The sequence below is a fragment of the Pelodiscus sinensis genome, chromosome 2, assembly GCF_052426305.1.
Source record: "Pelodiscus sinensis isolate ZL-2025 chromosome 2, ASM5242630v1, whole genome shotgun sequence".
Taxonomy (NCBI): Eukaryota; Metazoa; Chordata; order Testudines; family Trionychidae; genus Pelodiscus; species Pelodiscus sinensis.
The window spans coordinates 178,161,439-178,187,997 of NC_143053.1; the positions used below are offsets into that span (position 1 = coordinate 178,161,439).

The window sequence follows — 26,559 nt, forward strand, 5'->3', positions numbered from 1 at the left end:
CTTTTCCCCGACCGGCGCCTGCCGCGGCGACGGGCGGCAGCAGGAGCGCCAGGCCGGCTGGCCGAAGGGGCGCCCCGGGCCCGAGGCCTGCCTGCCTGCCTGCCTGGCCGCCTGCTGCCCCGGTCTGCCCGGGAGGGGAAGCCAGAAGGCTCGCCGCCCCGGGGGGAAGGGGGCGGGGCTTTGGGGGCAGCGGCTTCGGGGAAGCCCTTCGCCAGCAGGCCTCCCCGGCCTCTGGCAGCCGGCCCCCTAAAATTGGAGCCAGAGAGACCGCTGCTGCCCTGAGGCGGCCCTCGTGCCCGGGGAGGCCGGGCGGCGGGTGGCCCCGGGGCTCGAGGGGGCGGCCCAGCCCGCCTCTGCCGGGGCGGGGCGAGGCGAGGGGGCCCGTCGCGGGCGGCCTCCCGTTCCCCTCCCGCTCCCCCTCCCCGGGGCGGGCGCGAGGCAGGCGGAGGGGCGGGCGTCCCCGGGGCGGCGCGAGCGCGCGGGGAGCGCCAGGAGCGCCAGCAAAGCGGGGCGCGGGTGGGCTGCGGGCCGCCCCGGCGGGGTGCGTGCAGGCGAGGCGCCGTAGCGGCAGCGTGCGGGGCAGGGCGGCGTGGGGGCGCGGCGCGGGCTTGGGGGTCGGCCTTGGGGGCGTGGGACCGTGGCGCGGGCGCAGGCGAAGGAGAGCCTGCGTGGCGAGGGGGTAGCGGTGGCGGGAGCATGTGGGGCTCTGGGGGGAAAGGCTGAGGAGGAGGCGGGTGCGAGCGGGGCAGGGGCAGGGTTGCCAGGTGTGCGGCTTTGCAGCGGACAGTCCGGCATTTGAGCTTTTCTGTGTGGGAAAGCAATTTGAGACACTATAACGGAGAAAATGTCAACGTGGAGTATTTTGTAAATCCGATGTCGTGCAGATTGTGCTGGGATGGCAAGCGCGTCGGGTAGTTTTGTGGCAAGCCTCTGGTAAGCCCGGGCAGAGGGTGCGAGGGGGCGGGGGCGTCAGTCCCGCGGCGAGCAGGGGCGGGCGAGAGCGGCGCGGAGCCGGCGGAGGCGGGGCGCGGGCTTGCTTTAAAGGCAGGCACAGCGGCAGGCATCAACGTCTACGGCCATACCACCCTGAACACGCCCGATCTCGTCTGATCTCGGAAGCTAAGCAGGGTCCGGCCTGGTTAGTACTTGGATGGGAGACCTCCTGGGAATACTGGGTGCTGTAGGCTTTTTGCCGCCTCGGGCGGCAGGCCTCCCCCCGCAGGGCGCCCGCGCTTTTGCCGCCGCCAATCGGCTCCCCGCCCGGGCCAGCCGGGGTGCCCCAAAGTCCTTTTCCTCTCGCCTTCCAGCCCCCCTCCCCGTTCCCCACCGCAGCCGCCCGTGGCACTCTGCGTGCCGGAGTGCGCGCGCGCGCGCCTCTGTGTCTAAGGCATCTTCCAGCCCCGTCTCTTGTCGGCGGACTAACGATTAAAGAGGCCTCGCATTGAACTGCTCTTCGAGGTGTGCCCCTGTGCCTACTCTACGGCCACGTAGCGAATTCTTACCTCTGACCGAGCAGTTTGCTCCTTTTCGAGTCAGCTCTGAATTTGTCTCAGGCCCTCGGTTCTTCCTAGGCCATTGGCGCCGAGCCTTCGGCGCCTAACGGACAGCCTGGCCCCGGCCGCGGCCCGCCCCCGGCCCCGTCTCCTTTTCCCCGACCGGCGCCTGCCGCGGCGACGGGCGGCAGCAGGAGCGCCAGGCCGGCTGGCCGAAGGGGCGCCCCGGGCCCGAGGCCTGCCTGCCTGCCTGCCTGGCCGCCTGCTGCCCCGGTCTGCCCGGGAGGGGAAGCCAGAAGGCTCGCCGCCCCGGGGGCAAGGGGGCGGGGCTTTGGGGGCAGCGGCTTCGGGGAAGCCCTTCGCCAGCAGGCCTCCCCGGCCTCTGGCAGCCGGCCCCCTAAAATTGGAGCCAGAGAGACCGCTGCTGCCCTGAGGCGGCCCTCGTGCCCGGGGAGGCCGGGCGGCGGGTGGCCCCGGGGCTCGAGGGGGCGGCCCAGCCCGCCTCTGCCGGGGCGGGGCGGGGCGAGGCGAGGGGGCCCGTCGCGGGCGGCCTCCCGTTCCCCTCCCGCTCCCCCTCCCCGGGGCGGGCGCGAGGCAGGCGGAGGGGCGGGCGTCCCCGGGGCGGCGCGAGCGCGCGGGGAGCGCCAGGAGCCGCCAGCAAAGCGGGGCGCGGGTGGGCTGCGGGCCGCCCCGGCGGGGTGCGTGCAGGCGAGGCGCCGTAGCGGCAGCGTGCGGGGCAGGGCGGCGTGGGGGCGCGGCGCGGGCTTGGGGGTCGGCCTTGGGGGCGTGGGACCGTGGCGCGGGCGCAGGCGAAGGAGAGCCTGCGTGGCGAGGGGGTAGCGGTGGCGGGAGCATGTGGGGCTCTGGGGGGAAAGGCTGAGGAGGAGGCGGGTGCGAGCGGGGCAGGGGCAGGGTTGCCAGGTGTGCGGCTTTGCAGCGGACAGTCCGGCATTTGAGCTTTTCTGTGTGGGAAAGCAATTTGAGACACTATAACGGAGAAAATGTCAACGTGGAGTATTTTGTAAATCCGATGTCGTGCAGATTGTGCTGGGATGGCAAGCGCGTCGGGTAGTTTTGTGGCAAGCCTCTGGTAAGCCCGGGCAGAGGGTGCGAGGGGGCGGGGGCGGCAGTCCCGCGGCGAGCAGGGGCGGGCGAGAGCGGCGCGGAGCCGGCGGAGGCGGGGCGCGGGCTTGCTTTAAAGGCAGGCACAGCGGCAGGCGTCAACGTCTACGGCCATACCACCCTGAACACGCCCGATCTCGTCTGATCTCGGAAGCTAAGCAGGGTCGGGCCTGGTTAGTACTTGGATGGGAGACCTCCTGGGAATACTGGGTGCTGTAGGCTTTTTGCCGCCTCGGGCGGCAGGCCTCCCCCCGCAGGGCGCCCGCGCTTTTGCCGCCGCCAATCGGCTCCCCGCCCGGGCCAGCCGGGGTGCCCCAAAGTCCTTTTCCTCTCGCCTTCCAGCCCCCCTCCCCGTTCCCCACCGCAGCCGCCCGTGGCACTCTGCGTGCCGGAGTGCGCGCGCGCGCGCCTCTGTGTCTAAGGCATCTTCCAGCCCCGTCTCTTGTCGGCGGACTAACGATTAAAGAGGCCTCGCATTGAACTGCTCTTCGAGGTGTGCCCCTGTGCCTACTCTACGGCCACGTAGCGAATTCTTACCTCTGACCGAGCAGTTTGCTCCTTTTCGAGTCAGCTCTGAATTTGTCTCAGGCCCTCGGTTCTTCCTAGGCCATTGGCGCCGAGCCTTCGGCGCCTAACGGACAGCCTGGCCCCGGCCGCGGCCCGCCCCCGGCCCCGTCTCCTTTTCCCCGACCGGCGCCTGCCGCGGCGACGGGCGGCAGCAGGAGCGCCAGGCCGGCTGGCCGAAGGGGCGCCCCGGGCCCGAGGCCTGCCTGCCTGCCTGCCTGGCCGCCTGCTGCCCCGGTCTGCCCGGGAGGGGAAGCCAGAAGGCTCGCCGCCCCGGGGGGAAGGGGGCGGGGCTTTGGGGGCAGCGGCTTCGGGGAAGCCCTTCGCCAGCAGGCCTCCCCGGCCTCTGGCAGCCGGCCCCCTAAAATTGGAGCCAGAGAGACCGCTGCTGCCCTGAGGCGGCCCTCGTGCCCGGGGAGGCCGGGCGGCGGGTGGCCCCGGGGCTCGAGGGGGCGGCCCAGCCCGCCTCTGCCGGGGCGGGGCGGGGCGAGGCGAGGGAGCCCGTCGCGGGCGGCCTCCCGTTCCCCTCCCGCTCCCCCTCCCCGGGGCGGGCGCGAGGCAGGCGGAGGGGCGGGCGTCCCCGGGGCGGCGCGAGCGCGCGGGGAGCGCCAGGAGCCGCCAGCAAAGCGGGGCGCGGGTGGGCTGCGGGCCGCCCCGGCGGGGTGCGTGCAGGCGAGGCGCCGTAGCGGCAGCGTGCGGGGCAGGGCGGCGTGGGGGCGCGGCGCGGGCTTGGGGGTCGGCCTTGGGGGCGTGGGACCGTGGCGCGGGCGCAGGCGAAGGAGAGCCTGCGTGGCGAGGGGGTAGCGGTGGCGGGAGCATGTGGGGCTCTGGGGGGAAAGGCTGAGGAGGAGGCGGGTGCGAGCGGGGCAGGGGCAGGGTTGCCAGGTGTGCGGCTTTGCAGCGGACAGTCCGGCATTTGAGCTTTTCTGTGTGGGAAAGCAATTTGAGACACTATAACGGAGAAAATGTCAACGTGGAGTATTTTGTAAATCCGATGTCGTGCAGATTGTGCTGGGATGGCAAGCGCGTCGGGTAGTTTTGTGGCAAGCCTCTGGTAAGCCCGGGCAGAGGGTGCGAGGGGGCGGGGGCGGCAGTCCCGCGGCGAGCAGGGGCGGGCGAGAGCGGCGCGGAGCCGGCGGAGGCGGGGCGCGGGCTTGCTTTAAAGGCAGGCACAGCGGCAGGCATCAACGTCTACGGCCATACCACCCTGAACACGCCCGATCTCGTCTGATCTCGGAAGCTAAGCAGGGTCCGGCCTGGTTAGTACTTGGATGGGAGACCTCCTGGGAATACTGGGTGCTGTAGGCTTTTTGCCGCCTCGGGCGGCAGGCCTCCCCCCGCAGGGCGCCCGCGCTTTTGCCGCCGCCAATCGGCTCCCCGCCCGGGCCAGCCGGGGTGCCCCAAAGTCCTTTTCCTCTCGCCTTCCAGCCCCCCTCCCCGTTCCCCACCGCAGCCGCCCGTGGCACTCTGCGTGCCGGAGTGCGCGCGCGCGCGCGCGCCTCTGTGTCTAAGGCATCTTCCAGCCCCGTCTCTTGTCGGCGGACTAACGATTAAAGAGGCCTCGCATTGAACTGCTCTTCGAGGTGTGCCCCTGTGCCTACTCTACGGCCACGTAGCGAATTCTTACCTCTGACCGAGCAGTTTGCTCCTTTTCGAGTCAGCTCTGAATTTGTCTCAGGCCCTCGGTTCTTCCTAGGCCATTGGCGCCGAGCCTTCGGCGCCTAACGGACAGCCTGGCCCCGGCCGCGGCCCGCCCCCGGCCCCGTCTCCTTTTCCCCGACCGGCGCCTGCCGCGGCGACAGGCGGCAGCAGGAGCGCCAGGCCGGCTGGCCGAAGGGGCGCCCCGGGCCCGAGGCCTGCCTGCCTGCCTGCCTGGCCGCCTGCTGCCCCGGTCTGCCCGGGAGGGGAAGCCAGAAGGCTCGCCGCCCCGGGGGCAAGGGGGCGGGGCTTTGGGGGCAGCGGCTTCGGGGAAGCCCTTCGCCAGCAGGCCTCCCCGGCCTCTGGCAGCCGGCCCCCTAAAATTGGAGCCAGAGAGACCGCTGCTGCCCTGAGGCGGCCCTCGTGCCCGGGGAGGCCGGGCGGCGGGTGGCCCCGGGGCTCGAGGGGGCGGCCCAGCCCGCCTCTGCCGGGGCGGGGCGGGGCGAGGCGAGGGGGCCCGTCGCGGGCGGCCTCCCGTTCCCCTCCCGCTCCCCCTCCCCGGGGCGGGCGCGAGGCAGGCGGAGGGGCGGGCGTCCCCGGGGCGGCGCGAGCGCGCGGGGAGCGCCAGGAGCCGCCAGCAAAGCGGGGCGCGGGTGGGCTGCGGGCCGCCCCGGCGGGGAGCGTGCAGGCGAGGCGCCGTAGCGGCAGCGTGCGGGGCAGGGCGGCGTGGGGGCGCGGCGCGGGCTTGGGGGTCGGCCTTGGGGGCGTGGGACCGTGGCGCGGGCGCAGGCGAAGGAGAGCCTGCGTGGCGAGGGGGTAGCGGTGGCGGGAGCATGTGGGGCTCTGGGGGGAAAGGCTGAGGAGGAGGCGGGTGCGAGCGGGGCAGGGGCAGGGTTGCCAGGTGTGCGGCTTTGCAGCGGACAGTCCGGCATTTGAGCTTTTCTGTGTGGGAAAGCAATTTGAGACACTATAACGGAGAAAATGTCAACGTGGAGTATTTTGTAAATCCGATGTCGTGCAGATTGTGCTGGGATGGCAAGCGCGTCGGGTAGTTTTGTGGCAAGCCTCTGGTAAGCCCGGGCAGAGGGTGCGAGGGGGCGGGGGCGGCAGTCCCGCGGCGAGCAGGGGCGGGCGAGAGCGGCGCGGAGCCGGCGGAGGCGGGGCGCGGGCTTGCTTTAAAGGCAGGCACAGCGGCAGGCATCAACGTCTACGGCCATACCACCCTGAACACGCCCGATCTCGTCTGATCTCGGAAGCTAAGCAGGGTCCGGCCTGGTTAGTACTTGGATGGGAGACCTCCTGGGAATACTGGGTGCTGTAGGCTTTTTGCCGCCTCGGGCGGCAGGCCTCCCCCCGCAGGGCGCCCGCGCTTTTGCCGCCGCCAATCGGCTCCCCGCCCGGGCCAGCCGGGGTGCCCCAAAGTCCTTTTCCTCTCGCCTTCCAGCCCCCCTCCCCGTTCCCCACCGCAGCCGCCCGTGGCACTCTGCGTGCCGGAGTGCGCGCGCGCGCGCGCGCGCGCCTCTGTGTCTAAGGCATCTTCCAGCCCCGTCTCTTGTCGGCGGACTAACGATTAAAGAGGCCTCGCATTGAACTGCTCTTCGAGGTGTGCCCCTGTGCCTACTCTACGGCCACGTAGCGAATTCTTACCTCTGACCGAGCAGTTTGCTCCTTTTCGAGTCAGCTCTGAATTTGTCTCAGGCCCTCGGTTCTTCCTAGGCCATTGGCGCCGAGCCTTCGGCGCCTAACGGACAGCCTGGCCCCGGCCGCGGCCCGCCCCCGGCCCCGTCTCCTTTTCCCCGACCGGCGCCTGCCGCGGCGACGGGCGGCAGCAGGAGCGCCAGGCCGGCTGGCCGAAGGGGCGCCCCGGGCCCGAGGCCTGCCTGCCTGCCTGCCTGGCCGCCTGCTGCCCCGGTCTGCCCGGGAGGGGAAGCCAGAAGGCTCGCAGCCCCGGGGGCAAGGGGGCGGGGCTTTGGGGGCAGCGGCTTCGGGGAAGCCCTTCGCCAGCAGGCCTCCCCGGCCTCTGGCAGCCGGCCCCCTAAAATTGGAGCCAGAGAGACCGCTGCTGCCCTGAGGCGGCCCTCGTGCCCGGGGAGGCCGGGCGGCGGGTGGCCCCGGGGCTCGAGGGGGCGGCCCAGCCCGCCTCTGCCGGGGCGGGGCGGGGCGAGGCGAGGGGGCCCGTCGCGGGCGGCCTCCCGTTCCCCTCCCGCTCCCCCTCCCCGGGGCGGGCGCGAGGCAGGCGGAGGGGCGGGCGTCCCCGGGGCGGCGCGAGCGCGCGGGGAGCGCCAGGAGCCGCCAGCAAAGCGGGGCGCGGGTGGGCTGCGGGCCGCCCCGGCGGGGTGCGTGCAGGCGAGGCGCCGTAGCGGCAGCGTGCGGGGCAAGGCGGCGTGGGGGCGCGGCGCGGGCTTGGGGGTCGGCCTTGGGGGCGTGGGACCGTGGCGCGGGCGCAGGCGAAGGAGAGCCTGCGTGGCGAGGGGGTAGCGGTGGCGGGAGCATGTGGGGCTCTGGGGGGAAAGGCTGAGGAGGAGGCGGGTGCGAGCGGGGCAGGGGCAGGGTTGCCAGGTGTGCGGCTTTGCAGCGGACAGTCCGGCATTTGAGCTTTTCTGTGTGGGAAAGCAATTTGAGACACTATAACGGAGAAAATGTCAACGTGGAGTATTTTGTAAATCCGATGTCGTGCAGATTGTGCTGGGATGGCAAGCGCGTCGGGTAGTTTTGTGGCAAGCCTCTGGTAAGCCCGGCAGAGGGTGCGAGGGGGCGGGGGCGGCAGTCCCGCGGCGAGCAGGGGCGGGCGAGAGCGGCGCGGAGCCGGCGGAGGCGGGGCGCGGGCTTGCTTTAAAGGCAGGCACAGCGGCAGGCGTCAACGTCTACGGCCATACCACCCTGAACACGCCCGATCTCGTCTGATCTCGGAAGCTAAGCAGGGTCGGGCCTGGTTAGTACTTGGATGGGAGACCTCCTGGGAATACTGGGTGCTGTAGGCTTTTTGCCGCCTCGGGCGGCAGGCCTCCCCCCGCAGGGCGCCCGCGCTTTTGCCGCCGCCAATCGGCTCCCCGCCCGGGCCAGCCGGGGTGCCCCAAAGTCCTTTTCCTCTCGCCTTCCAGCCCCCCTCCCCGTTCCCCACCGCAGCCGCCCGTGGCACTCTGCGTGCCGGAGTGCGCGCGCGCGCGCCTCTGTGTCTAAGGCATCTTCCAGCCCCGTCTCTTGTCGGCGGACTAACGATTAAAGAGGCCTCGCATTGAACTGCTCTTCGAGGTGTGCCCCTGTGCCTACTCTACGGCCACGTAGCGAATTCTTACCTCTGACCGAGCAGTTTGCTCCTTTTCGAGTCAGCTCTGAATTTGTCTCAGGCCCTCGGTTCTTCCTAGGCCATTGGCGCCGAGCCTTCGGCGCCTAACGGACAGCCTGGCCCCGGCCGCGGCCCGCCCCCGGCCCCGTCTCCTTTTCCCCGACCGGCGCCTGCCGCGGCGACGGGCGGCAGCAGGAGCGCCAGGCCGGCTGGCCGAAGGGGCGCCCCGGGCCCGAGGCCTGCCTGCCTGCCTGCCTGGCCGCCTGCTGCCCCGGTCTGCCCGGGAGGGGAAGCCAGAAGGCTCGCCGCCCCGGGGGGAAGGGGGCGGGGCTTTGGGGGCAGCGGCTTCGGGGAAGCCCTTCGCCAGCAGGCCTCCCCGGCCTCTGGCAGCCGGCCCCCTAAAATTGGAGCCAGAGAGACCGCTGCTGCCCTGAGGCGGCCCTCGTGCCCGGGGAGGCCGGGCGGCGGGTGGCCCCGGGGCTCGAGGGGGCGGCCCAGCCCGCCTCTGCCGGGGCGGGGCGGGGCGAGGCGAGGGAGCCCGTCGCGGGCGGCCTCCCGTTCCCCTCCCGCTCCCCCTCCCCGGGGCGGGCGCGAGGCAGGCGGAGGGGCGGGCGTCCCCGGGGCGGCGCGAGCGCGCGGGGAGCGCCAGGAGCCGCCAGCAAAGCGGGGCGCGGGTGGGCTGCGGGCCGCCCCGGCGGGGTGCGTGCAGGCGAGGCGCCGTAGCGGCAGCGTGCGGGGCAGGGCGGCGTGGGGGCGCGGCGCGGGCTTGGGGGTCGGCCTTGGGGGCGTGGGACCGTGGCGCGGGCGCAGGCGAAGGAGAGCCTGCGTGGCGAGGGGGTAGCGGTGGCGGGAGCATGTGGGGCTCTGGGGGGAAAGGCTGAGGAGGAGGCGGGTGCGAGCGGGGCAGGGGCAGGGTTGCCAGGTGTGCGGCTTTGCAGCGGACAGTCCGGCATTTGAGCTTTTCTGTGTGGGAAAGCAATTTGAGACACTATAACGGAGAAAATGTCAACGTGGAGTATTTTGTAAATCCGATGTCGTGCAGATTGTGCTGGGATGGCAAGCGCGTCGGGTAGTTTTGTGGCAAGCCTCTGGTAAGCCCGGGCAGAGGGTGCGAGGGGGCGGGGGCGGCAGTCCCGCGGCGAGCAGGGGCGGGCGAGAGCGGCGCGGAGCCGGCGGAGGCGGGGCGCGGGCTTGCTTTAAAGGCAGGCACAGCGGCAGGCATCAACGTCTACGGCCATACCACCCTGAACATGCCCGATCTCGTCTGATCTCGGAAGCTAAGCAGGGTCCGGCCTGGTTAGTACTTGGATGGGAGACCTCCTGGGAATACTGGGTGCTGTAGGCTTTTTGCCGCCTCGGGCGGCAGGCCTCCCCCCGCAGGGCGCCCGCGCTTTTGCCGCCGCCAATCGGCTCCCCGCCCGGGCCAGCCGGGGTGCCCCAAAGTCCTTTTCCTCTCGCCTTCCAGCCCCCCTCCCTGTTCCCCACCGCAGCCGCCCGTGGCACTCTGCGTGCCGGAGTGCGCGCGCGCGCGCGCGCCTCTGTGTCTAAGGCATCTTCCAGCCCCGTCTCTTGTCGGCGGACTAACGATTAAAGAGGCCTCGCATTGAACTGCTCTTCGAGGTGTGCCCCTGTGCCTACTCTACGGCCACGTAGCGAATTCTTACCTCTGACCGAGCAGTTTGCTCCTTTTCGAGTCAGCTCTGAATTTGTCTCAGGCCCTCGGTTCTTCCTAGGCCATTGGCGCCGAGCCTTCGGCGCCTAACGGACAGCCTGGCCCCGGCCGCGGCCCGCCCCCGGCCCCGTCTCCTTTTCCCCGACCGGCGCCTGCCGCGGCGACGGGCGGCAGCAGGAGCGCCAGGCCGGCTGGCCGAAGGGGCGCCCCGGGCCCGAGGCCTGCCTGCCTGCCTGCCTGGCCGCCTGCTGCCCCGGTCTGCCCGGGAGGGGAAGCCAGAAGGCTCGCCGCCCCGGGGGGAAGGGGGCGGGGCTTTGGGGGCAGCGGCTTCGGGGAAGCCCTTCGCCAGCAGGCCTCCCCGGCCTCTGGCAGCCGGCCCCCTAAAATTGGAGCCAGAGAGACCGCTGCTGCCCTGAGGCGGCCCTCGTGCCCGGGGAGGCCGGGCGGCGGGTGGCCCCGGGGCTCGAGGGGGCGGCCCAGCCCGCCTCTGCCGGGGCGGGGCGAGGCGAGGGGGCCCGTCGCGGGCGGCCTCCCGTTCCCCTCCCGCTCCCCCTCCCCGGGGCGGGCGCGAGGCAGGCGGAGGGGCGGGCGTCCCCGGGGCGGCGCGAGCGCGCGGGGAGCGCCAGGAGCCGCCAGCAAAGCGGGGCGCGGGTGGGCTGCGGGCCGCCCCGGCGGGGTGCGTGCAGGCGAGGCGCCGTAGCGGCAGCGTGCGGGGCAGGGCGGCGTGGGGGCGCGGCGCGGGCTTGGGGGTCGGCCTTGGGGGCGTGGGACCGTGGCGCGGGCGCAGGCGAAGGAGAGCCTGCGTGGCGAGGGGGTAGCGGTGGCGGGAGCATGTGGGGCTCTGGGGGGAAAGGCTGAGGAGGAGGCGGGTGCGAGCGGGGCAGGGGCAGGGTTGCCAGGTGTGCGGCTTTGCAGCGGACAGTCCGGCATTTGAGCTTTTCTGTGTGGGAAAGCAATTTGAGACACTATAACGGAGAAAATGTCAACGTGGAGTATTTTGTAAATCCGATGTCGTGCAGATTGTGCTGGGATGGCAAGCGCGTCGGGTAGTTTTGTGGCAAGCCTCTGGTAAGCCCGGGCAGAGGGTGCGAGGGGGCGGGGGCGGGAGTCCCGCGGCGAGCAGGGGCGGGCGAGAGCGGCGCGGAGCCGGCGGAGGCGGGGCGCGGGCTTGCTTTAAAGGCAGGCACAGCGGCAGGCGTCAACGTCTACGGCCATACCACCCTGAACACGCCCGATCTCGTCTGATCTCGGAAGCTAAGCAGGGTCGGGCCTGGTTAGTACTTGGATGGGAGACCTCCTGGGAATACTGGGTGCTGTAGGCTTTTTGCCGCCTCGGGCGGCAGGCCTCCCCCCGCAGGGCGCCCGCGCTTTTGCCGCCGCCAATCGGCTCCCCGCCCGGGCCAGCCGGGGTGCCCCAAAGTCCTTTTCCTCTCGCCTTCCAGCCCCCCTCCCCGTTCCCCACCGCAGCCGCCCGTGGCACTCTGCGTGCCGGAGTGCGCGCGCGCGCGCCTCTGTGTCTAAGGCATCTTCCAGCCCCGTCTCTTGTCGGCGGACTAACGATTAAAGAGGCCTCGCATTGAACTGCTCTTCGAGGTGTGCCCCTGTGCCTACTCTACGGCCACGTAGCGAATTCTTACCTCTGACCGAGCAGTTTGCTCCTTTTCGAGTCAGCTCTGAATTTGTTTCAGGCCCTCGGTTCTTCCTAGGCCATTGGCGCCGAGCCTTCGGCGCCTAACGGACAGCCTGGCCCCGGCCGCGGCCCGCCCCCGGCCCCGTCTCCTTTTCCCCGACCGGCGCCTGCCGCGGCGACGGGCGGCAGCAGGAGCGCCAGGCCGGCTGGCCGAAGGGGCGCCCCGGGCCCGAGGCCTGCCTGCCTGCCTGCCTGGCCGCCTGCTGCCCCGGTCTGCCCGGGAGGGGAAGCCAGAAGGCTCGCCGCCCCGGGGGGAAGGGGGCGGGGCTTTGGGGGCAGCGGCTTCGGGGAAGCCCTTCGCCAGCAGGCCTCCCCGGCCTCTGGCAGCCGGCCCCCTAAAATTGGAGCCAGAGAGACCGCTGCTGCCCTGAGGCGGCCCTCGTGCCCGGGGAGGCCGGGCGGCGGGTGGCCCCGGGGCTCGAGGGGGCGGCCCAGCCCGCCTCTGCCGGGGCGGGGCGAGGCGAGGGGGCCCGTCGCGGGCGGCCTCCCGTTCCCCTCCCGCTCCCCCTCCCCGGGGCGGGCGCGAGGCAGGCGGAGGGGCGGGCGTCCCCGGGACGGCGCGAGCGCGTGGGGAGCGCCAGGAGCGCCAGCAAAGCGGGGCGCGGGTGGGCTGCGGGCCGCCCCGGCGGGGTGCGTGCAGGCGAGGCGCCGTAGCGGCAGCGTGCGGGGCAGGGCGGCGTGGGGGCGCGGCGCGGGCTTGGGGGTCGGCCTTGGGGGCGTGGGACCGTGGCGCGGGCGCAGGCGAAGGAGAGCCTGCGTGGCGAGGGGGTAGCGGTGGCGGGAGCATGTGGGGCTCTGGGGGGAAAGGCTGAGGAGGAGGCGGGTGCGAGCGGGGCAGGGGCAGGGTTGCCAGGTGTGCGGCTTTGCAGCGGACAGTCCGGCATTTGAGCTTTTCTGTGTGGGAAAGCAATTTGAGACACTATAACGGAGAAAATGTCAACGTGGAGTATTTTGTAAATCCGATGTCGTGCAGATTGTGCTGGGATGGCAAGCGCGTCGGGTAGTTTTGTGGCAAGCCTCTGGTAAGCCCGGGCAGAGGGTGCGAGGGGGCGGGGGCGTCAGTCCCGCGGCGAGCAGGGGCGGGCGAGAGCGGCGCGGAGCCGGCGGAGGCGGGGCGCGGGGTTGCTTTAAAGGCAGGCACAGCGGCAGGCATCAACGTCTACGGCCATACCACCCTGAACACCCCCGATCTCGTCTGATCTCGGAAGCTAAGCAGGGTCCGGCCTGGTTAGTACTTGGATGGGAGACCTCCTGGGAATACTGGGTGCTGTAGGCTTTTTGCCGCCTCGGGCGGCAGGCCTCCCCCCGCAGGGCGCCCGCGCTTTTGCCGCCGCCAATCGGCTCCCCGCCCGGGCCAGCCGGGGTGCCCCAAAGTCCTTTTCCTCTCGCCTTCCAGCCCCCCTCCCTGTTCCCCACCGCAGCCGCCCGTGGCACTCTGCGTGCCGGAGTGCGCGCGCGCGCGCGCGCCTCTGTGTCTAAGGCATCTTCCAGCCCCGTCTCTTGTCGGCGGACTAACGATTAAAGAGGCCTCGCATTGAACTGCTCTTCGAGGTGTGCCCCTGTGCCTACTCTACGGCCACGTAGCGAATTCTTACCTCTGACCGAGCAGTTTGCTCCTTTTCGAGTCAGCTCTGAATTTGTCTCAGGCCCTCGGTTCTTCCTAGGCCATTGGCGCCGAGCCTTCGGCGCCTAACGGACAGCCTGGCCCCGGCCGCGGCCCGCCCCCGGCCCCGTCTCCTTTTCCCCGACCGGCGCCTGCCGCGGCGACGGGCGGCAGCAGGAGCGCCAGGCCGGCTGGCCGAAGGGGCGCCCCGGGCCCGAGGCCTGCCTGCCTGCCTGCCTGGCCGCCTGCTGCCCCGGTCTGCCCGGGAGGGGAAGCCAGAAGGCTCGCCGCCCCGGGGGCAAGGGGGCGGGGCTTTGGGGGCAGCGGCTTCGGGGAAGCCCTTCGCCAGCAGGCCTCCCCGGCCTCTGGCAGCCGGCCCCCTAAAATTGGAGCCAGAGAGACCGCTGCTGCCCTGAGGCGGCCCTCGTGCCCGGGGAGGCCGGGCGGCGGGTGGCCCCGGGGCTCGAGGGGGCGGCCCAGCCCGCCTCTGCCGGGGCGGGGCGAGGCGAGGGGGCCCGTCGCGGGCGGCCTCCCGTTCCCCTCCCGCTCCCCCTCCCCGGGGCGGGCGCGAGGCAGGCGGAGGGGCGGGCGTCCCCGGGGCGGCGCGAGCGCGCGGGGAGCGCCAGGAGCCGCCAGCAAAGCGGGGCGCGGGTGGGCTGCGGGCCGCCCCGGCGGGGTGCGTGCAGGCGAGGCGCCGTAGCGGCAGCGTGCGGGGCAGGGCGGCGTGGGGGCGCGGCGCGGGCTTGGGGGTCGGCCTTGGGGGCGTGGGACCGTGGCGCGGGCGCAGGCGAAGGAGAGCCTGCGTGGCGAGGGGGTAGCGGTGGCGGGAGCATGTGGGGCTCTGGGGGGAAAGGCTGAGGAGGAGGCGGGTGCGAGCGGGGCAGGGGCAGGGTTGCCAGGTGTGCGGCTTTGCAGCGGACAGTCCGGCATTTGAGCTTTTCTGTGTGGGAAAGCAATTTGAGACACTATAACGGAGAAAATGTCAACGTGGAGTATTTTGTAAATCCGATGTCGTGCAGATTGTGCTGGGATGGCAAGCGCGTCGGGTAGTTTTGTGGCAAGCCTCTGGTAAGCCCGGGCAGAGGGTGCGAGGGGGCGGGGGCGGCAGTCCCGCGGCGAGCAGGGGCGGGCGAGAGCGGCGCGGAGCCGGCGGAGGCGGGGCGCGGGCTTGCTTTAAAGGCAGGCACAGCGGCAGGCGTCAACGTCTACGGCCATACCACCCTGAACACGCCCGATCTCGTCTGATCTCGGAAGCTAAGCAGGGTCGGGCCTGGTTAGTACTTGGATGGGAGACCTCCTGGGAATACTGGGTGCTGTAGGCTTTTTGCCGCCTCGGGCGGCAGGCCTCCCCCCGCAGGGCGCCCGCGCTTTTGCCGCCGCCAATCGGCTCCCCGCCCGGGCCAGCCGGGGTGCCCCAAAGTCCTTTTCCTCTCGCCTTCCAGCCCCCCTCCCCGTTCCCCACCGCAGCCGCCCGTGGCACTCTGCGTGCCGGAGTGCGCGCGCGCGCGCCTCTGTGTCTAAGGCATCTTCCAGCCCCGTCTCTTGTCGGCGGACTAACGATTAAAGAGGCCTCGCATTGAACTGCTCTTCGAGGTGTGCCCCTGTGCCTACTCTACGGCCACGTAGCGAATTCTTACCTCTGACCGAGCAGTTTGCTCCTTTTCGAGTCAGCTCTGAATTTGTCTCAGGCCCTCGGTTCTTCCTAGGCCATTGGCGCCGAGCCTTCGGCGCCTAACGGACAGCCTGGCCCCGGCCGCGGCCCGCCCCCGGCCCCGTCTCCTTTTCCCCGACCGGCGCCTGCCGCGGCGACGGGCGGCAGCAGGAGCGCCAGGCCGGCTGGCCGAAGGGGCGCCCCGGGCCCGAGGCCTGCCTGCCTGCCTGCCTGGCCGCCTGCTGCCCCGGTCTGCCCGGGAGGGGAAGCCAGAAGGCTCGCCGCCCCGGGGGGAAGGGGGCGGGGCTTTGGGGGCAGCGGCTTCGGGGAAGCCCTTCGCCAGCAGGCCTCCCCGGCCTCTGGCAGCCGGCCCCCTAAAATTGGAGCCAGAGAGACCGCTGCTGCCCTGAGGCGGCCCTCGTGCCCGGGGAGGCCGGGCGGCGGGTGGCCCCGGGGCTCGAGGGGGCGGCCCAGCCCGCCTCTGCCGGGGCGGGGCGGGGCGAGGCGAGGGGGCCCGTCGCGGGCGGCCTCCCGTTCCCCTCCCGCTCCCCCTCCCCGGGGCGGGCGCGAGGCAGGCGGAGGGGCGGGCGTCCCCGGGGCGGCGCGAGCGCGCGGGGAGCGCCAGGAGCCGCCAGCAAAGCGGGGCGCGGGTGGGCTGCGGGCCGCCCCGGCGGGGTGCGTGCAGGCGAGGCGCCGTAGCGGCAGCGTGCGGGGCAGGGCGGCGTGGGGGCGCGGCGCGGGCTTGGGGGTCGGCCTTGGGGGCGTGGGACCGTGGCGCGGGCGCAGGCGAAGGAGAGCCTGCGTGGCGAGGGGGTAGCGGTGGCGGGAGCATGTGGGGCTCTGGGGGGAAAGGCTGAGGAGGAGGCGGGTGCGAGCGGGGCAGGGGCAGGGTTGCCAGGTGTGCGGCTTTGCAGCGGACAGTCCGGCATTTGAGCTTTTCTGTGTGGGAAAGCAATTTGAGACACTATAACGGAGAAAATGTCAACGTGGAGTATTTTGTAAATCCGATGTCGTGCAGATTGTGCTGGGATGGCAAGCGCGTCGGGTAGTTTTGTGGCAAGCCTCTGGTAAGCCCGGGCAGAGGGTGCGAGGGGGCGGGGGCGTCAGTCCCGCGGCGAGCAGGGGCGGGCGAGAGCGGCGCGGAGCCGGCGGAGGCGGGGCGCGGGGTTGCTTTAAAGGCAGGCACAGCGGCAGGCATCAACGTCTACGGCCATACCACCCTGAACACCCCCGATCTCGTCTGATCTCGGAAGCTAAGCAGGGTCCGGCCTGGTTAGTACTTGGATGGGAGACCTCCTGGGAATACTGGGTGCTGTAGGCTTTTTGCCGCCTCGGGCGGCAGGCCTCCCCCCGCAGGGCGCCCGCGCTTTTGCCGCCGCCAATCGGCTCCCCGCCCGGGCCAGCCGGGGTGCCCCAAAGTCCTTTTCCTCTCGCCTTCCAGCCCCCCTCCCTGTTCCCCACCGCAGCCGCCCGTGGCACTCTGCGTGCCGGAGTGCGCGCGCGCGCGCGCGCCTCTGTGTCTAAGGCATCTTCCAGCCCCGTCTCTTGTCGGCGGACTAACGATTAAAGAGGCCTCGCATTGAACTGCTCTTCGAGGTGTGCCCCTGTGCCTACTCTACGGCCACGTAGCGAATTCTTACCTCTGACCGAGCAGTTTGCTCCTTTTCGAGTCAGCTCTGAATTTGTCTCAGGCCCTCGGTTCTTCCTAGGCCATTGGCGCCGAGCCTTCGGCGCCTAACGGACAGCCTGGCCCCGGCCGCGGCCCGCCCCCGGCCCCGTCTCCTTTTCCCCGACCGGCGCCTGCCGCGGCGACGGGCGGCAGCAGGAGCGCCAGGCCGGCTGGCCGAAGGGGCGCCCCGGGCCCGAGGCCTGCCTGCCTGCCTGCCTGGCCGCCTGCTGCCCCGGTCTGCCCGGGAGGGGAAGCCAGAAGGCTCGCCGCCCCGGGGGCAAGGGGGCGGGGCTTTGGGGGCAGCGGCTTCGGGGAAGCCCTTCGCCAGCAGGCCTCCCCGGCCTCTGGCAGCCGGCCCCCTAAAATTGGAGCCAGAGAGACCGCTGCTGCCCTGAGGCGGCCCTCGTGCCCGGGGAGGCCGGGCGGCGGGTGGCCCCGGGGCTCGAGGGGGCGGCCCAGCCCGCCTCTGCCGGGGCGGGGCGAGGCGAGGGGGCCCGTCGCGGGCGGCCTCCCGTTCCCCTCCCGCTCCCCCTCCCCGGGGCGGGCGCGAGGCAGGCGGAGGGGCGGGCGTCCCCGGGGCGGCGCGAGCGCGCGGGGAGCGCCAGGAGCCGCCAGCAAAGCGGGGCGCGGGTGGGCTGCGGGCCGCCCCGGCGGGGTGCGTGCAGGCGAGGCGCCGTAGCGGCAGCGTGCGGGGCAGGGCGGCGTGGGGGCGCGGCGCGGGCTTGGGGGTCGGCCTTGGGGGCGTGGGACCGTGGCGCGGGCGCAGGCGAAGGAGAGCCTGCGTGGCGAGGGGGTAGCGGTGGCGGGAGCATGTGGGGCTCTGGGGGGAAAGGCTGAGGAGGAGGCGGGTGCGAGCGGGGCAGGGGCAGGGTTGCCAGGTGTGCGGCTTTGCAGCGGACAGTCCGGCATTTGAGCTTTTCTGTGTGGGAAAGCAATTTGAGACACTATAACGGAGAAAATGTCAACGTGGAGTATTTTGTAAATCCGATGTCGTGCAGATTGTGCTGGGATGGCAAGCGCGTCGGGTAGTTTTGTGGCAAGCCTCTGGTAAGCCCGGGCAGAGGGTGCGAGGGGGCGGGGGCGGCAGTCCCGCGGCGAGCAGGGGCGGGCGAGAGCGGCGCGGAGCCGGCGGAGGCGGGGCGCGGGCTTGCTTTAAAGGCAGGCACAGCGGCAGGCGTCAACGTCTACGGCCATACCACCCTGAACACGCCCGATCTCGTCTGATCTCGGAAGCTAAGCAGGGTCGGGCCTGGTTAGTACTTGGATGGGAGACCTCCTGGGAATACTGGGTGCTGTAGGCTTTTTGCCGCCTCGGGCGGCAGGCCTCCCCCCGCAGGGCGCCCGCGCTTTTGCCGCCGCCAATCGGCTCCCCGCCCGGGCCAGCCGGGGTGCCCCAAAGTCCTTTTCCTCTCGCCTTCCAGCCCCCCTCCCCGTTCCCCACCGCAGCCGCCCGTGGCACTCTGCGTGCCGGAGTGCGCGCGCGCGCGCCTCTGTGTCTAAGGCATCTTCCAGCCCCGTCTCTTGTCGGCGGACTAACGATTAAAGAGGCCTCGCATTGAACTGCTCTTCGAGGTGTGCCCCTGTGCCTACTCTACGGCCACGTAGCGAATTCTTACCTCTGACCGAGCAGTTTGCTCCTTTTCGAGTCAGCTCTGAATTTGTCTCAGGCCCTCGGTTCTTCCTAGGCCATTGGCGCCGAGCCTTCGGCGCCTAACGGACAGCCTGGCCCCGGCCGCGGCCCGCCCCCGGCCCCGTCTCCTTTTCCCCGACCGGCGCCTGCCGCGGCGACGGGCGGCAGCAGGAGCGCCAGGCCGGCTGGCCGAAGGGGCGCCCCGGGCCCGAGGCCTGCCTGCCTGCCTGCCTGGCCGCCTGCTGCCCCGGTCTGCCCGGGAGGGGAAGCCAGAAGGCTCGCCGCCCCGGGGGGAAGGGGGCGGGGCTTTGGGGGCAGCGGCTTCGGGGAAGCCCTTCGCCAGCAGGCCTCCCCGGCCTCTGGCAGCCGGCCCCCTAAAATTGGAGCCAGAGAGACCGCTGCTGCCCTGAGGCGGCCCTCGTGCCCGGGGAGGCCGGGCGGCGGGTGGCCCCGGGGCTCGAGGGGGCGGCCCAGCCCGCCTCTGCCGGGGCGGGGCGGGGCGAGGCGAGGGGGCCCGTCGCGGGCGGCCTCCCGTTCCCCTCCCGCTCCCCCTCCCCGGGGCGGGCGCGAGGCAGGCGGAGGGGCGGGCGTCCCCGGGGCGGCGCGAGCGCGCGGGGAGCGCCAGGAGCCGCCAGCAAAGCGGGGCGCGGGTGGGCTGCGGGCCGCCCCGGCGGGGTGCGTGCAGGCGAGGCGCCGTAGCGGCAGCGTGCGGGGCAGGGCGGCGTGGGGGCGCGGCGCGGGCTTGGGGGTCGGCCTTGGGGGCGTGGGACCGTGGCGCGGGCGCAGGCGAAGGAGAGCCTGCGTGGCGAGGGGGTAGCGGTGGCGGGAGCATGTGGGGCTCTGGGGGGAAAGGCTGAGGAGGAGGCGGGTGCGAGCGGGGCAGGGGCAGGGTTGCCAGGTGTGCGGCTTTGCAGCGGACAGTCCGGCATTTGAGCTTTTCTGTGTGGGAAAGCAATTTGAGACACTATAACGGAGAAAATGTCAACGTGGAGTATTTTGTAAATCCGATGTCGTGCAGATTGTGCTGGGATGGCAAGCGCGTCGGGTAGTTTTGTGGCAAGCCTCTGGTAAGCCCGGGCAGAGGGTGCGAGGGGGCGGGGGCGGCAGTCCCGCGGCGAGCAGGGGCGGGCGAGAGCGGCGCGGAGCCGGTGGAGGCGGGGCGCGGGGTTGCTTTAAAGGCAGGCACAGCGGCAGGCATCAACGTCTACGGCCATACCACCCTGAACACGCCCGATCTCGTCTGATCTCGGAAGCTAAGCAGGGTCCGGCCTGGTTAGTACTTGGATGGGAGACCTCCTGGGAATACTGGGTGCTGTAGGCTTTTTGCCGCCTCGGGCGGCAGGCCTCCCCCCGCAGGGCGCCCGCGCTTTTGCCGCCGCCAATCGGCTCCCCGCCCGGGCCAGCCGGGGTGCCCCAAAGTCCTTTTCCTCTCGCCTTCCAGCCCCCCTCCCTGTTCCCCACCGCAGCCGCCCGTGGCACTCTGCGTGCCGGAGTGCGCGCGCGCGCGCGCGCCTCTGTGTCTAAGGCATCTTCCAGCCCCGTCTCTTGTCGGCGGACTAACGATTAAAGAGGCCTCGCATTGAACTGCTCTTCGAGGTGTGCCCCTGTGCCTACTCTACGGCCACGTAGCGAATTCTTACCTCTGACCGAGCAGTTTGCTCCTTTTCGAGTCAGCTCTGAATTTGTCTCAGGCCCTCGGTTCTTCCTAGGCCATTGGCGCCGAGCCTTCGGCGCCTAACGGACAGCCTGGCCCCGGCCGCGGCCCGCCCCCGGCCCCGTCTCCTTTTCCCCGACCGGCGCCTGCCGCGGCGACGGGCGGCAGCAGGAGCGCCAGGCCGGCTGGCCGAAGGGGCGCCCCGGGCCCGAGGCCTGCCTGCCTGCCTGCCTGGCCGCCTGCTGCCCCGGTCTGCCCGGGAGGGGAAGCCAGAAGGCTCGCCGCCCCGGGGGCAAGGGGGCGGGGCTTTGGGGGCAGCGGCTTCGGGGAAGCCCTTCGCCAGCAGGCCTCCCCGGCCTCTGGCAGCCGGCCCCCTAAAATTGGAGCCAGAGAGACCGCTGCTGCCCTGAGGCGGCCCTCGTGCCCGGGGAGGCCGGGCGGCGGGTGGCCCCGGGGCTCGAGGGGGCGGCCCAGCCCGCCTCTGCCGGGGCGGGGCGAGGCGAGGGGGCCCGTCGCGGGCGGCCTCCCGTTCCCCTCCCGCTCCCCCTCCCCGGGGCGGGCGCGAGGCAGGCGGAGGGGCGGGCGTCCCCGGGGCGGCGCGAGCGCGCGGGGAGCGCCAGGAGCCGCCAGCAAAGCGGGGCGCGGGTGGGCTGCGGGCCGCCCCGGCTGGGTGCGTGCAGGCGAGGCGCCGTAGCGGCAGCGTGCGGGGCAGGGCGGCGTGGGGGCGCGGCGCGGGCTTGGGGGTCGGCCTTGGGGGCGTGGGACCGTGGCGCGGGCGCAGGCGAAGGAGAGCCTGCGTGGCGAGGGGGTAGCGGTGGCGGGAGCATGTGGGGCTCTGGGGGGAAAGGCTGAGGAGGAGGCGGGTGCGAGCGGGGCAGGGGCAGGGTTGCCAGGTGTGCGGCTTTGCAGCGGACAGTCCGGCATTTGAGCTTTTCTGTGTGGGAAAGCAATTTGAGACACTATAACGGAGAAAATGTCAACGTGGAGTATTTTGTAAATCCGATGTCGTGCAGATTGTGCTGGGATGGCAAGCGCGTCGGGTAGTTTTGTGGCAAGCCTCTGGTAAGGCCGGGCAGAGGGTGCGAGGGGGCGGGGGCGGGAGTCCCGCGGCGAGCAGGGGCGGGCGAGAGCGGCGCGGAGCCAGCGGAGGCGGGGCGCGGGCTTGCTTTAAAGGCAGGCACAGCGGCAGGCGTCAACGTCTATGGCCATACCACCCTGAACACGCCCGATCTCGTCTGATCTCGGAAGCTAAGCAGGGTCGGGCCTGGTTAGTACTTGGATGGGAGACCTCCTGGGAATACTGGGTGCTGTAGGCTTTTTGCCGCCTCGGGCGGCAGGCCTCCCCCCGCAGGGCGCCCGCGCTTTTGCCGCCGCCAATCGGCTCCCCGCCCGGCCCAGCCGGGGTGCCCCAAAGTCCTTTCCCTCTCGCCTTCCAGCCCCCCTCCCCGTTCCCCACCGCAGCCCCCCGTGGCACTCTGCGTGCCGGAGTGCGCGCGCGCGCGCCTCTGTGTCTAAGGCGTCTTCCAGCCCCGTCTCTTGTCGGCGGACTAACGATTAAAGAGGCCTCGCATTGAACTGCTCTTCGAGGTGTGCCCCTGTGCCTACTCTACGGCCACGTAGCGAATTCTTACCTCTGACCGAGCAGTTTGCTCCTTTTCGAGTCAGCTCTGAATTTGTTTCAGGCCCTCGGTTCTTCCTAGGCCATTGGCGCCGAGCCTTCTGCGCCTAACGGACAGCCTGGCCCCGGCCGCGGCCCGCCCCCGGCCCCGTCTCCTTTTCCCCGACCGGCGCCTGCCGCGGCGACGGGCGGCAGCAGGAGCGCCAGGCCGGCTGGCCGAAGGGGCGCCCCGGGCCCGAGGCCTGCCTGCCTGCCTGCCTGGCCGCCTGCTGCCCCGGTCTGCCCGGGAGGGGAAGCCAGAAGGCTCGCCGCCCCGGGGGCAAGGGGGCGGGGCTTTGGGGGTAGCGGCTTCGGGGAAGCCCTTCGCCAGCAGGCCTCCCCGGCCTCTGGCAGCCGGCCCCCTAAAATTGGAGCCAGAGAGACCGCTGCTGCCCTGAGGCGGCCCTCGTGCCCGGGGAGGCCGGGCGGCGGGTGGCCCCGGGGCTCGAGGGGGCGGCCCAGCCCGCCTCTGCCGGGGCGGGGCGGGGCGAGGCGAGGGGGCCCGTCGCGGGCGGCCTCCCGTTCCCCTCCCGCTCCCCCTCCCCGGGGCGGGCGCGAGGCAGGCGGAGGGGCGGGCGTCCCCGGGGCGGCGCGAGCGCGCGGGGAGCGCCAGGAGCCGCCAGCAAAGCGGGGCGCGGGTGGGCTGCGGGCCGCCCCGGCGGGGTGCGTGCAGGCGAGGCGCCGTAGCGGCAGCGTGCGGGGCAGGGCGGCGTGGGGGCGCGGCGCGGGCTTGGGGGTCGGCCTTGGGGGCGTGGGACCGTGGCGCGGGCGCAGGCGAAGGAGAGCGTGCGTGGCGAGGGGGTAGCGATGGCGGGAGCATGTGGGGCTCTGGGGGGAAAGGCTGAGGAGGAGGCGGGTGCGAGCGGGGCAGGGGCAGGGTTGCCAGGTGTGCGGCTTTGCAGCGGACAGTCCGGCATTTGAGCTTTTCTGCGTGGGAAAGCAATTTGAGACAATATAACGGAGAAAATATCAACGTGGAGTATTTTGTAAATCCGATGTCGTGCAGATTGTGCTGGGATGGCAAGCGCGTGGGGTAGTTTTGTGGCAAGCCTCTGGTAAGCCCGGGCAGAGGGTGCGAGGGGGCGGGGGCGGGAGTCCCGCGGCGAGCAGGGGCGGGCGAGAGCGGCGCGGAGCCGGCGGAGGCGGGGCGCGGGCTTGCTTTAAAGGCAGGCACAGCGGCAGGCATCAACGTCTACGGCCATACCACCCTGAACACGCCCGATCTCGTCTGATCTCGGAAGCTAAGCAGGGTCCGGCCTGGTTAGTACTTGGATGGGAGACCTCCTGGGAATACTGGGTGCTGTAGGCTTTTTGCCGCCTCGGGCGGCAGGCCTCCCCCCGCAGGGCGCCCGCGCTTTTGCCGCCGCCAATCGGCTCCCCGCCCGGGCCAGCCGGGGTGCCCCAAAGTCCTTTTCCTCTCGCCTTCCAGCCCCCCTCCCCGTTCCCCACCGCAGCCGCCCGTAGCACTCTGCGTGCCGGAGTGCGCGCGCGCGCGCCTCTGTGTCTAAGGCATCTTCCAGCCCCGTCTCTTGTCGGCGGACTAACGATTAAAGAGGCCTTGCATTGAACTGCTCTTCGAGGTGTGCCCCTGTGCCTACTCTACGGCCACGTAGCGAATTCTTACCTCTGACCGAGCAGTTTGCTCCTTTTCGAGTCAGCTCTGAATTTGTCTCAGGCCCTCGGTTCTTCCTAGGCCATTGGCGCCGAGCCTTCGGCGCCTAACGGACAGCCTGGCCCCGGCCGCGGCCCGCCCCCGGCCCCGTCTCCTTTTCCCCGACCGGCGCCTGCCGCGGCGACGGGCGGCAGCAGGAGCGCCAGGCCGGCTGGCCGAAGGGGCGCCCCGGGCCCGAGGCCTGCCTGCCTGCCTGCCTGGCCGCCTGCTGCCCCGGTCTGCCCGGGAGGGGAAGCCAGAAGGCTCGCCGCCCCGGGGGCAAGGGGGCGGGGCTTTGGGGGCAGCGGCTTCGGGGAAGCCCTTCGCCAGCAGGCCTCCCCGGCCTCTGGCAGCCGGCCCCCTAAAATTGGAGCCAGAGAGACCGCTGCTGCCCTGAGGCGGCCCTCGTGCCCGGGGAGGCCGGGCGGCGGGTGGCCCCGGGGCTCGAGGGGGCGGCCCAGCCCGCCTCTGCCGGGGCGGGGCGAGGCGAGGGGGCCCGTCGCGGGCGGCCTCCCGTTCCCCTCCCGCTCCCCCTCCCCGGGGCGGGCGCGAGGCAGGCGGAGGGGCGGGCGTCCCCGGGGCGGCGCGAGCGCGCGGGGAGCGCCAGGAGCCGCCAGCAAAGCGGGGCGCGGGTGGGCTGCGGGCCGCCCCGGCTGGGTGCGTGCAGGCGAGGCGCCGTAGCGGCAGCGTGCGGGGCAGGGCGGCGTGGGGGCGCGGCGCGGGCTTGGGGGTCGGCCTTGGGGGCGTGGGACCGTGGCGCGGGCGCAGGCGAAGGAGAGCGTGCGTGGCGAGGGGGTAGCGGTGGCGGGAGCATGTGGGGCTCTGGGGGGAAAGGCTGAGGAGGAGGCGGGTGCGAGCGGGGCAGGGGCAGGGTTGCCAGGTGTGCGGCTTTGCAGCGGACAGTCCGGCATTTGAGCTTTTCTGCGTGGGAAAGCAATTTGAGACAATATAACGGAGAAAATGTCAACGTGGAGTATTTTGTAAATCCGATGTCGTGCAGATTGTGCTGGGATGGCAAGCGCGTGGGGTAGTTTTGTGGCAAGCCTCTGGTAAGGCCGGGCAGAGGGTGCGAGGGGGCGGGGGCGGGAGTCCCGCGGCGAGCAGGGGCGGGCGAGAGCGGCGCGGAGCCAGCGGAGGCGGGGCGCGGGCTTGCTTTAAAGGCAGGCACAGCGGCAGGGGTCAACGTCTACGGCCATACCACCCTGAACACGCCCGATCTCGTCTGATCTCGGAAGCTAAGCAGGGTCGGGCCTGGTTAGTACTTGGATGGGAGACCTCCTGGGAATACTGGGTGCTGTAGGCTTTTTGCCGCCTCGGGCGGCAGGCCTCCCCCCGCAGGGCGCCCGCGCTTTTGCCGCCGCCAATCGGCTCCCCGCCCGGGCCAGCCGGGGTGCCCCAAAGTCCTTTTCCTCTCGCCTTCCAGCCCCCCTCCCCGTTCCCCACCGCAGCCGCCCGTGGCACTCTGCGTGCCGGAGTGCGCGCGCGCCTCTGTGTCTAAGGCATCTTCCAGCCCCGTCTCTTGTCGGCGGACTAACGATTAAAGAGGCCTTGCATTGAACTGCTCTTCGAGGTGTGCCCCTGTGCCTACTCTACGGCCACGTAGCGAATTCTTACCTCTGACCGAGCAGTTTGCTCCTTTTCGAGTCAGCTCTGAATTTGTCTCAGGCCCTCGGTTCTTCCTAGGCCATTGGCGCCGAGCCTTCCGCGCCTAACGGACAGCCTGGCCCCGGCCGCGGCCCGCCCCCGGCCCTGTCTCCTTTTCCCCGACCGGCGCCTGCCGCGGCGACGGGCGGCAGCAGGAGCGCCAGGCCGGCTGGCCGAAGGGCCGCCCCGGGCCCGAGGCCTGCCTGCCTGCCTGCCTGGCCGCCTGCTGCCCCGGTCTGCCCGGGAGGGGAAGCCAGAAGGCTCGCCGCCCCGGGGGCAAGGGGGCGGGGCTTTGGGGGCAGCGGCTTCGGGGAAGCCCTTCGCCAGCAGGCCTCCCCGGCCTCTGGCAGCCGGCCCCCTAAAATTGGAGCCAGAGAGACCGCTGCTGCCCTGAGGCGGCCCTCGTGCCCGGGGAGGCCGGGCGGCGGGTGGCCCCGGGGCTCGAGGGGGCGGCCCAGCCCGCCTCTGCCGGGACGGGGCGAGGCGAGGGGGCCCGTCGCGGGAGGCCTCCCGTTCCCCTCCCGCTCCCCCTCCCCGGGGCGGGCGCGAGGCAGGCGGAGGGGCGGGCGTCCCCGGGGCGGCGCGAGCGCGCGGGGAGCGCCAGGAGCCGCCAGCAAAGCGGGGCGCGGGTGGGCTGCGGGCCGCCCCGGCGGGGTGCGTGCAGGCGAGGCGCCGTAGCGGCAGCGTGCGGGGCAGGGCGGCGTGGGGGCGCGGCGCGGGCTTGGGGGTCGGCCTTGGGGGCGTGGGACCGTGGCGCGGGCGCAGGCGAAGGAGAGCCTGCGTGGCGAGGGGGTAGCGGTGGCGGGAGCATGTGGGGCTCTGGGGGGAAAGGCTGAGGAGGAGGCGGGTGCGAGCGGGGCAGGGGCAGGGTTGCCAGGTGTGCGGCTTTGCAGCGGACAGTCCGGCATTTGAGCTTTTCTGCGTGGGAAAGCAATTTGAGACAATATAACGGAGAAAATGTCAACGTGGAGTATTTTGTAAATCCGATGTCGTGCAGATTGTGCTGGGATGGCAAGCGCGTCGGGTAGTTTTGTGGCAAGCCTCTGGTAAGCCCGGGCAGAGGGTGCGAGGGGGCGGGGGCGGCAGTCCTGCGGCGAGCAGGGGCGGGCGAGAGCGGCGCGGAGCCGGCGGAGGCGGGGCGCGGGCTTGCTTTAAAGGCAGGCACAGCGGCAGGCGTCAACGTCTACGGCCATACCACCCTGAACACGCCCGATCTCGTCTGATCTCGGAAACTAAGCAGGGTCGGGCCTGGTTAGTACTTGGATGGGAGACCTCCTGGGAATACTGGGTGCTGTAGGCTTTTTGCCGCCTCGGGCGGCAGGCCTCCCCCCGCAGGGCGCCCGCGCTTTTGCCGCCGCCAATCGGCTCCCCGCCCGGGCCAGCCGGGGTGCCCCAAAGTCCTTTTCCTCTCGCCTTCCAGCCCCCCTCCCCGTTCCCCACCGCAGCCGCCCGTGGCACTCTGCGTGCCGGAGTGCGCGCGCGCGCGCCTCTGTGTCTAAGGCATCTTCCAGCCCCGTCTCTTGTCGGCGGACTAACGATTAAAGAGGCCTCGCATTGAACTGCTCTTCGAGGTGTGCCCCTGTGCCTACTCTACGGCCACGTAGCGAATTCTTACCTCTGACCGAGCAGTTTGCTCCTTTTCGAGTCAGCTCTGAATTTGTCTCAGGCCCTCGGTTCTTCCTAGGCCATTGGCGCCGAGCCTTCGGCGCCTAACGGACAGCCTGGCCCCGGCCGCGGCCCGCCCCCGGCCCCGTCTCCTTTTCCCCGACCGGCGCCTGTCGTGTGGGGGCGCGGCGCGGGCTTCGGTGTCCACCTTGTGGGCGTGGGATCTTGGCGCAGGCGAAGGAGAGCCTGTGTGGCGAGGGGGTTGCGATGGCGGGAGCATGTGAGGCTGGGGGGAAAGGCTGAGGAGGGAGACGGGTGTGAGTGGGCAGG

At 72.0% G+C, this 26,559-nt stretch overlaps 16 non-coding genes across 16 annotated transcripts; all 16 read left to right on the forward strand.

Annotated features, from left to right (window-relative positions):
• Positions 1–1,068: 1,068 nt before the first annotated feature.
• On the forward strand, positions 1,069–1,187 carry LOC142827445 (5S ribosomal RNA). The gene has a single exon (XR_012902172.2). It is a non-coding gene; the product is annotated as a 5S ribosomal RNA (ribosomal RNA).
• Positions 1,188–2,718: 1,531 nt separating this feature from the next.
• On the forward strand, positions 2,719–2,837 carry LOC142827447 (5S ribosomal RNA). The gene has a single exon (XR_012902174.1). It is a non-coding gene; the product is annotated as a 5S ribosomal RNA (ribosomal RNA).
• Positions 2,838–4,368: 1,531 nt separating this feature from the next.
• LOC142827442 (5S ribosomal RNA) lies at positions 4,369–4,487 on the forward strand. Its single transcript, XR_012902169.2, has one exon. It is a non-coding gene; the product is annotated as a 5S ribosomal RNA (ribosomal RNA).
• A 1,535-nt stretch (positions 4,488–6,022) lies between these two features.
• LOC142827449 (5S ribosomal RNA) lies at positions 6,023–6,141 on the forward strand. Its single transcript, XR_012902176.2, has one exon. It is a non-coding gene; the product is annotated as a 5S ribosomal RNA (ribosomal RNA).
• A 1,538-nt stretch (positions 6,142–7,679) lies between these two features.
• On the forward strand, positions 7,680–7,798 carry LOC142827446 (5S ribosomal RNA). Its single transcript, XR_012902173.2, has one exon. It is a non-coding gene; the product is annotated as a 5S ribosomal RNA (ribosomal RNA).
• A 1,531-nt stretch (positions 7,799–9,329) lies between these two features.
• LOC149525395 (5S ribosomal RNA) lies at positions 9,330–9,448 on the forward strand. The gene has a single exon (XR_016348999.1). It is a non-coding gene; the product is annotated as a 5S ribosomal RNA (ribosomal RNA).
• A 1,530-nt stretch (positions 9,449–10,978) lies between these two features.
• LOC149525396 (5S ribosomal RNA) lies at positions 10,979–11,097 on the forward strand. The gene has a single exon (XR_016349017.1). It is a non-coding gene; the product is annotated as a 5S ribosomal RNA (ribosomal RNA).
• Positions 11,098–12,622: 1,525 nt separating this feature from the next.
• On the forward strand, positions 12,623–12,741 carry LOC142827450 (5S ribosomal RNA). The gene has a single exon (XR_012902177.2). It is a non-coding gene; the product is annotated as a 5S ribosomal RNA (ribosomal RNA).
• A 1,530-nt stretch (positions 12,742–14,271) lies between these two features.
• LOC142827433 (5S ribosomal RNA) lies at positions 14,272–14,390 on the forward strand. The gene has a single exon (XR_012902160.2). It is a non-coding gene; the product is annotated as a 5S ribosomal RNA (ribosomal RNA).
• A 1,531-nt stretch (positions 14,391–15,921) lies between these two features.
• LOC149525397 (5S ribosomal RNA) lies at positions 15,922–16,040 on the forward strand. The gene has a single exon (XR_016348998.1). It is a non-coding gene; the product is annotated as a 5S ribosomal RNA (ribosomal RNA).
• Positions 16,041–17,570: 1,530 nt separating this feature from the next.
• LOC142827451 (5S ribosomal RNA) lies at positions 17,571–17,689 on the forward strand. The gene has a single exon (XR_012902178.1). It is a non-coding gene; the product is annotated as a 5S ribosomal RNA (ribosomal RNA).
• Positions 17,690–19,220: 1,531 nt separating this feature from the next.
• LOC149525398 (5S ribosomal RNA) lies at positions 19,221–19,339 on the forward strand. The gene has a single exon (XR_016349022.1). It is a non-coding gene; the product is annotated as a 5S ribosomal RNA (ribosomal RNA).
• A 1,530-nt stretch (positions 19,340–20,869) lies between these two features.
• Positions 20,870–20,988, forward strand: LOC149525399 (5S ribosomal RNA). The gene has a single exon (XR_016349019.1). It is a non-coding gene; the product is annotated as a 5S ribosomal RNA (ribosomal RNA).
• A 1,531-nt stretch (positions 20,989–22,519) lies between these two features.
• Positions 22,520–22,638, forward strand: LOC149525400 (5S ribosomal RNA). The gene has a single exon (XR_016348996.1). It is a non-coding gene; the product is annotated as a 5S ribosomal RNA (ribosomal RNA).
• Positions 22,639–24,164: 1,526 nt separating this feature from the next.
• On the forward strand, positions 24,165–24,283 carry LOC142827453 (5S ribosomal RNA). Its single transcript, XR_012902180.1, has one exon. It is a non-coding gene; the product is annotated as a 5S ribosomal RNA (ribosomal RNA).
• Positions 24,284–25,805: 1,522 nt separating this feature from the next.
• On the forward strand, positions 25,806–25,924 carry LOC149525401 (5S ribosomal RNA). Its single transcript, XR_016349021.1, has one exon. It is a non-coding gene; the product is annotated as a 5S ribosomal RNA (ribosomal RNA).
• The last annotated feature ends 635 nt before the right edge of the window (positions 25,925–26,559 follow it).